This window comes from Palaemon carinicauda, chromosome 16 (assembly GCF_036898095.1).
Source record: "Palaemon carinicauda isolate YSFRI2023 chromosome 16, ASM3689809v2, whole genome shotgun sequence".
NCBI lineage: Eukaryota > Metazoa > Arthropoda > Malacostraca > Decapoda > Palaemonidae > Palaemon > Palaemon carinicauda.
This window is the reverse complement of record NC_090740.1, coordinates 80,611,671-80,621,348: the sequence shown is the minus strand read 5'-3', so window position 1 is coordinate 80,621,348 and position 9,678 is coordinate 80,611,671.

Sequence of the window (9,678 nt, the reverse complement as noted above, 5' to 3'; positions counted from 1 at the left end):
TTCTTGGACATTTTCACGAGGTGATTAGATTACCAGTTAACGTAATATATCACTAAGATAGGAGATTTCAAAGGCAAGTTATGTAAGAACACCCTAGATATTTTACTTAATAAGCTAATCTGACTTTTCTCATATCTCAAGGGTGATTACCTGCTCACGTAGCATAACGTGATATGCAGGAATATATTAAAAATATCTGATTCGATTTATCTCAAAATGCCTGTACTTATTAAAAAATAAATAATTCACTAACAATTTTGTAATCAATGTGGGAGAAAAGTAGAGTATTTCTACTACTCAACCTGAAAATTTTGGAACGATAATTCAAAACGGATGTTCTAGAACCACCAAAAATCAACATTGATATAGAAGGTATCCTGCAACATTTGTAAAAGTGTATTACAATAACAACAATGAGTTTCGAGCAGATATAAGGATTTCTCACATACTGAGCATACAATGTAAGGAGTTCTTTAGCGTTTAATAAACTTATGTAACATCGTGCTGCAAACTTTTGTAAATTGAACGAGACTTAAAATCATAACAAAATATGAGAGCACCCAACTTCATTTCAAGAACACCACTCATAGTAACACAATTTAGTTTCAAAATCACTAACCTTTAAATATGTATTTTTTTTTTAATATACATATCAATGAAAAGAAAACTTAATTTCTATAAATCAAACTCGTACTTTAATTTCTTGGCAAAAATTCACCATGAAGCTAAGAAAACCATGATCTTACTCTAGAATTCTTTTGGAATAATTGCTGCCATCTTTTAAAAAAAAAAACTTGATTGTTTTACCCCTCACCAAAAGGTAAAAAATATACCGGGTGATAAAAAAGTATACACAAGGTAATAACGTTCAAATGTGATAATGGGGTAAATTATCACAACATTCAAGCTGAATATTAAAACATTTATATTGAAAACATTCTTATATCATCACCATATTACAAAAGTATCTGGTACACCTACAATTACAATTAAGGAAATTTATAGGGATTTTCAAGAAAAGTTAAATCATCTACGTCAAATATGGTAACATACTGCTAAAAATACCCAAAGCCTTGTGCACGAGCTTATAAAACGTACCTAGCAAAGGGTGTACCGAAATGAAATACCAACAAAAAATAATGAAAGTTCACAGCCTTTTCTCCATATCTTCAGGCTTTGCAAAATCAAAACCACCATCATAAGCGTAGCGTAATTTCAGCTAAACTTCCAATTGACAAACCAAGTAAGCTTCCTTTGGTTACAGCTAAACCCAATCATAGTTTTTTTGTGTGTGTGATTATATTCAGCGAAACAACAGGTGTGATACAAAAAGTGTTCCAGGATAGGTGTTTGTAATCATTTGACATTGATAGCAACTACCCTATTGTCAGCGGATAGAATTGGCTAATCTAAAAAGATATCATGTTGGTAGACTATTCCTTAAAGTAAATTGAAAATTGAATTAGATGAGTACTAAATATATATATATATATATATATATATATATATATATATATATATATATATATATATATATATATATATATATATACAGCATGTATATATATATATATATATATATATATATATATATATATATATATATATATATATATATATATATCATACACTCATCGTGGGCGCCTAAACAAAAGATAGCTCCTGGAACGACCCCTTCTATATAGAGTATTCTTATTTCATACCAGATCACTGCATTTAAGAAATAACTAATTCGCTTAATCATGATGTTGTGAAGTCACTCAAAATTCTTCTTTTCCGTTAGACTCGGTAATTGAGATATTTGGAGAGTATAAAAGAGTTGTGATTTGCCTTCATGTCATCTGAAAATGATCTTTAATATAGGATAACTCAAAATGAACATTGAAAATGGCCTCTTCATTAAAAAAGACTTCTATTGCTAACAGATTGCTTTAAATATGTATAAAAATCAGCAATCATATTATGATACATTTTATTTCTCAGATCCATCTTCACCCTCAATTAATCCATATTTATAGATAGATACCTTCATACAAAACTAAATAATCCACTTGGCCTCTTAGGAAACGTAACAAACGAGCACAAAGTATAAGTTTGTTGACGATGATTCAAACGTATTGGTTTTTCCCATTATCTTTAAATGCAGGCTTTACAGAAAGCCATCTAATAAATAGTTATGATTTTACTAGGAAATATTTTCCATTAGAAGATATTGTTAGAAGATATTGGCATAAGCCCCTAAAACAGGGTGACGCAAACATATTTGCAACGTACAGTACTTGTAGTTGTTACTCGTCAGTTAGGCTGTAAAAACTGATTATCAAAGAAGAAAATAAATTATTCTTTAACACAATCACATTTGAAAAGCTTTCAATTGAAGGATTTTCAAAACGTTTTAAGACCAAGCTCTCAATATTTAAACATCCATGGTAGAATGCATAACAGTGTAAAAATGATTCTTTTGAGCCTCACATATAGTGTTTAATTGCTTTACATAGACTTACGAAATGGAGCAAAACTTGAGTTTTTTTTATTATGCCGTTATGAAGTCACTTAAGTCCTTTCATTCCATTCCATTTATAAATCATAGTATCTATGCACAACATGCCTCTAATATAATCACTTTGATATATGGTGACACAAAATAAAAATTGGACATCTGCTGCAAACAAGTTACTTAAATATGAACATAATTCAACTTTCTCGTTAGGATTCTCTAAGGGATTTTTTTTCAGCTCACTTTCAATTTCAATTAACTGTTATTTCGAGCTACAAATTATCACACTAAAACTAAACAAAACCGATGTCAATTTAAGGTCGTTGGTCGTTCAAATAAACCTTTCGTAATCATAGAATACGTACCTGAAGTATATACTTGAGGAATTTGAGAGATAGGATTTTGTTTCTTAGCTACTGTACTTCAATAATATGAAAAGAAATCATATTTATTTCTGAAAGATATTTACTGTATTGCTCTGCTTTTCAGTAATTGTAATCCCAAAGCAGTTATAAACTTATGCACTTGAGAAATAACGTGCCTCTTTGGTATTATCATTATTATTACTAGCCAAGCTACAACCCTAGTTGGAAAAGCAGGCTGATTTAAGCCCAAGGGCTTCAACAGGTAAAAGTAGCCCAGAGGGTAAGGAAACAAATAAATAAATAAACTAGAAGAGAAGTAATTAATAGTAAGAATAAAATGTTTTAAGAACAATGAGGCCTATATAATAGATCTTTCATATATCAATTATAAAAGTTTAAATAAAAAGAAGAGGAAGAAAAATGAGATAGAATAATGAGCCAGAGTATACCCTCAAAAAAGGACTCTACCTCAAGACCATAGAAGGCCATGGTACAGAGGCTATGGCCCTACCCAACACTAAAAAACAATGGTTTGACTAGGACTGTCCTTCTTCTAGAAGAGCTGCTTAACATAGCTAACATTTGTTAAACTTAGTGGGGATACCTTACCCTGGTTTAAGAAAAGTCGTACTAATTAGGACCACTCATACTAGTTAGATTTGCTGTGAACGATCAGACAAAAATCTACCACCATCACCATTATTATTATTATTATTATTATTATTATTATTATTATTATTATTATTATTATTATCATTATTATTATTATTATTATTATTATTTTTATTTTTATTATTATTATTATTATTACTACTACTTGCTAAGCTATAAATCTAGCTGGAAAAGCAAGATGCTATAAGCCTAAGGGCTCTAGCATGGAAAATAGCCCATTGAGTATAGGAAAATAAGAAATGAGAGAAGTAATTACCAATTGAATTAAGATATTTTACGAACACTAATAATATTAAAATAAATATTTCATACATAAACTATATATAAACCAATCAGTAGTTGGTCAGCGTGGAGATGAAAACGGACCAAACCCCAGATAGGAATTTGGACAGATATTAGCAATATTTTGTTATCCAAAGTTTGTAAACTGATACAAAATATACTTAGTTATTTTGGTATATAAATTTTTTTTTCTACATAATCAAATCTTGTCACCATGTTTCTTTGAATTATCTTAATATGAGAAGAGTCGTTGAGAACAAAAATCCCAACTCCTGACAACAACATTCTCTGGTTATTACTGCAAATCTAGCTTCAATAAAATCATTACTATGTCAAAAGAATTCCCAATTATCATCTCCCTAATTTATATTGTATTATTCTCCACAGAATGAACTTTTCAAAGCCACAATTGATGACGTCAAGCCATACTATGGTTCGTATTCGCTGCTATTATCATCAATTCCATTATAGAGCTTTGTAATTCTTCGAATTCACTATATGATTAACATTGTTATTTTCATTTTAATACAATTTATATGTTTATTTTTTCAAAAGATTTTCATTTATTGGTGTTAATAATTACTTACATATTTTCTGCCGTCAATCATTTGTTTTGAACTTCATAGTTTTCTTCAAGATGTCCAGACATTTTCCATTAGGAACACATGATTGCATACTGCCTTATCACGTATGTTTTGTGTGCCCCATCATAACAAAATCTTTCTATTAAAATTATGTAAGTATTCTAATTAATAGAGAGTAGATAGATTCAACTTTACCTGTCCATATTCTTAAACCTTTTCCCTTCCATATTTATTGTGCTATGAAGACAACAACGAGGCTTAATCGTTTCATTTTCCACACTCTAAAATTTCACGATAAACATCTTTAATACAAATGATTTACTCGCCATTATTTCACAATACAGAAAGCTACTAAAAGGACAGCTACTGCCTTGCAGATTTTTTTTTTTTTTTTTTTTTTTTTAACAAAAGGTTATGCTCGCTGGCAATGACTATGAAAACTGCTACTTTGCCATTCAACTATATAGACAAAGGTTAGGCCCAACACCTATGACTGTGATTGATGACTGCAAGCATATGGGATCGAAAAAACTCTATGTCAAATCATTAACCACACCTGGTGTTATTAGAAATGTGAAGACGGCTAAAGCGTCCTGTAAGAGACATATATAAGGATCCTCTTAATGGCGTTGTAAAATGACGAGGCATACCACAGGGTTTATGACTGCGGCCAAAGAAGCTAGTAACAGAATGCAAGATCAGAGCAGATATTTGGAATGTCAGTATACTAACGGGAAAATTGAGTGAGACAGGGGATGTTATGTTAAAGAGGGGGGTTGTATATTATGTGTGTGCAGGAGACAAGATAGGAAGTAAGTTGCAAGTGGAAAAAAATAAAGTTGAGGCCATAATAGGTAATAGCTGGAAGGAAAAAGTTGAAGAAGAAATGAAAATAATGATATGCTTTTAAAGATCCAATGAGTATAGGAGATCATATAGAAGATATAATTTCCGCACATACACCTCGGATGGGTTGCCAAGAACAAGAAACAGATTTATATTGACAAAGAGTTAGAGGCAGCTATTACAACAGTGAAAGACGAGTAAACCCTGATTATAGCAACAGACATGAATGTCACAGTAGAAAAGAGAAGAAAAGGTACATAGAGGACATGGATTCGGAATTGAAAATGAAGATTGGGAGTATATATTAATTTTAATTAGCGTGTATGAACACTTTGTTCCAAAAGTTGGATAAGCACCTGACAATCTATTAAAGCGAACAAGTGGCAAGCCAAATTGATTACATCCTGGTTAAATAAGTTAATAAAACTAGTGTTATGAACTGTAAAGTAATATTGGGAGAATGTTTGTGTTAAAGAACATAGACTGGTGGTGACGGATTCTGAAATGAGAGGTAAAAAATCTAGGAAGAGACAGCAAAGATCTAGAATTAAAGATTGGTACCTCAAAGAGAACAAGGTGAGGAGTTTAGCTGGATTTTTAGAGAGACTACAAAGATTGAACTTAATAGGTGAACAGGGTACCAGAGTGGAAGATATGATAGTGGGTATGAAAGAAATATATTTAGGGAAGGCAGAGGAATTAGGGGGAAGAACCACCAGATGTGATTTGTCGAAAGTGGTAATGTAAGAGAGGTGCAAGAGTCAGTTAAAAGAAAATTGAAGGCAATGAAGGACAGGAAAGTAAGGCATGCACAGGGTGCAGAGGAATGGTGCAAAAAAGAAGAAAATAAGTCTAAGAGGAAAGTAAGTATAGATATTGGAAGAGCAGTAGCGCAACCAAATGAAAGGCTAGGAACAATGGAAGGAGAAAATGATATCTATAGGATTTCTACTTTTTGGAAAATGCCAAGACAGGTTTTGCAGCAACAAATGAATGCTAAAACTGAGAGAGAGGAGCTGGGAGTAACACAAAGGGTGGAGGGGCCAGTGAGGGATGTATGGAATACAAAAGTGAAGCAGGCATTGAGTAAAATGTTAAAGGGTAAAGTACCAAGTCTATCGGAGTTTTGAGATTTTAATGGTCAAGATATTAGCTAGAGAGGGGGAGGAATGGAAGCTAGATTTATTAAGGGCGATATGAGTGGAGGAAATAGTGCATATAGACTGAGAGAAAAGTTTAATGGTATCTATATTTAAGCAGAGAGATGATGCCATGGATTGTGGTAAATACAGGGTGGTTGAACTAACAGAGTATGGTTTGAAAGTTTCTGAAAAGGGTACTAGACAAGAGATTGAGAGAAGTTGTAAAGATTAGGATACTGTTGTATGGATTCATGAGGGTAGAGGGACTATGGATGCCATCTTGCCAGTAAGGAAGCCACAGGAAGAGAGGCTAGAGGGATAACAAAAACTCGTCTGTGCTTTTATAGATCTAGAGAAAGCTTATGATGAAATAGCGAGAGAAGGGATTTTCTGGCGATGGAAGAAGAGGAAAATGGTAGAAATGATGTACAAAAGGACAATGAAAAGAGTAATAACAGCTGTTGTGGAAACAGTAAACTTTGAAGTTAGTGTTAGATTACACCAGGAATCAGCCTTAAGTCTAGTTTATTTGTGGTAGTCATGGATGTGCTAAGCAAAGCGGTCAAAAATGATGATTTGAGGGAGTTGGTATTTGCAAATTAGGTGACTACTGCTGAAAATTAGAAAGACTTGCTGAGAAGGATTTAAGAGTGGCAAGAGACTTTTGAGAAGTATGGCTTGTGATTATATATGGATAGGACCAAAACCATGGTGAATAGTAAGGGAGGTAGGAACACGATAGCTATACATGAAAGTAGAGAATCAGTTATAAAAGAGGTGGAACATTTAGGATGCTTGGGATCTACTATAAGTCAGGAAGAAGGATCTGAGGCTGAAGCTGAAAGAAGGATAAAAATGTAAGGGGAATTAGAGAGAGGTAGCAGGAGTGGTATTTGATAAAAAAAAAATGCCAATCAAGTTGAAAGTCAAGATCTATAGTACAGTAATGGTAATGTGCGGATCGGAAACATGAGCTCTAAGACGAAAAGAAAAAGCAAAGCTTGAGAGAACAGAGATGAGAATTTTAAGGTGGATTCAGGGAATATTATTGCTCGATAAATTGGAAAATGGTGAAATATGAAGCCTAACTTTCTAGTAAAGATTACAGAGGTGATAAGTGTGTCACAACTGAGATGGTGTGGGCATGTGTTGAGGATGGATAGAGAGAAGAGATTGAGGAGGGCTTGACAGTAATCTGTTAGGTGGAAAAGATCAAGAGGGAGGCAGAAAATTAGATGGCGATATAAGATGAAGTATAATAAGGAGAGCAGAAGATACCTTTGATAGATAACAAGGGAGAGAGCGTATCAATCAACCGACCCATTAATGTATGGGTAACTGTGGGAAAGAAGACTTAGGGTCGATAATAATAAGGTTTTTCAATTTGCTCATCTTAACATTAATTTGTACATGTTTCAGTTTTATAACCATGTATTCATCTGACTGTGTTTATGTATGTTGAAGGTTTTCAGACATGAAAATGTCTTGCCACGTACTAGTTTTAGAGGGATTTATCAATGTAACTTGGTTCATGTCTTTTCAATCTATTAGACTCGACAAGGTTTTTATCAAATTCTAATTATGGAAACAAGTTCATTTTATGCCATTTTAATGTATCAAACATAAGAATACCTTGTGCCATTTCAATTCAGTGGTAATTTTGTTTTATCCCTAAAGTTTTGGAAGTGATATTTTCTTAATATACAATAATATTGGAGTTAAGATTGATTGTTTTCTTTATACGTCACATCTAAGAATTTGAAACATCGATATAAGTTTCAAGTGATCAAAAACCTTTAATAAAAGCACATTGATCCTTTCATATTTATATAATTGCAGAGAGGAATTTTAAATATCCATATACTGTATACGTAGTTAGTAGCATATAAAAAAGTTTAGAGCATAGGGAATTCAGCCTACAACTAACCCTTGTGGTTGCATATCGCCTTTGTATCCATGTGTGGCCTCATAACATTCTAAATTCTTCATCTTGATCATTAAAACTATACGTGACTAGCTTACCTGCCAGACCATATGGCTCACTGTGAGAATCCAGCCTTATTATTAGCCAAGCTACAACCATAGTTGGAAAAAATAGACCGGTGGGGAAGGAAATAAGGAGATGAATAAACTACAAAAAAAATGAACAATCAAAAAACACATTTTAAGAACAGTAACAGCATTAAAATAGATCTTTTATGAATCCATACAAATAAATTTGGTGATAGTTTCTGCTTGTGTGTGCGGGTTCGCTATAGAAAAATCATTCAAGGAACTTACAGAATATCTGATAATCGAATCTTATGTAATTTCTTTTCGAAAAAAGTTACTGCCACTATAATCATTTTGATCAAGATCCACCTTGGGGGACTACGGACCCCCATAATTACAGACCCCCTAAAACTGTTTTCCATGAAATATGGTGAAATAGGGAAGGCAGGCATTGCAGACCTTCCGCTTTTGAAAAATAATTATTATGAATAAAAAGATCTAACGTCACAATTTGGAGGACCTACGGGCCGCATAATTACAAATTCCCCAAAACTGCATTCAATAATAATGACCCAATTGTAATGAATCTCGACATTGAATCTTTAAACATAAGAGATTATTTGGGGCTATATTATTTTGGAAATCTATCCAAAAAAGGGGCGTCTTTGGGGGACAGGGCTGTTGCCTCGACACACAGCATACATTGATTTTCTTTTCCATGGGATAAAATGTGCAAAAAGTTACATAATTTTCAATAATTGAGTCTTATGTAATATTTATATTTTTTTTCAGTTTGTTTTTACAAAATGATGACACCTAAAAAGAGATTCTACAGAATATTTAATGTAGAGTCTGAATTAATGCACTATTTGTTTTCTAATTTTCTATAAAATGATGCCATCCAAAAAGATGTTCTTATTCCGTAAATACGATCAAGAAAATTCGGTGCAAAGAAAAAGAGAGCAGGAAACAGAAGGGCAGAGGAATTTACAGAGGGAAGCAAATGTAAGAATAATGGCAGCCAGACGTGAAAAAAAAAAAAAAAAAAAAAAAAAAACTCATGCAAGTACAATTGCAGCTAGCAGTAAGGCAGAAAAAGAAGAGCACAACGATTTAAAAAATACCACTAATGCAAGCAGAAGGTCAGCTAGACGTGTAGCAGAATAAGAAAACAGGAGAATTCAAGAAGGGACACTAATGCAAGCAGAATGGCCACTGGACGGGAAACAGAAAACAAAGAGTAGAGGAATTTACGAAGGAACACTAATGCAAGCAGAATGGTAGCTAGACGTAAAGGA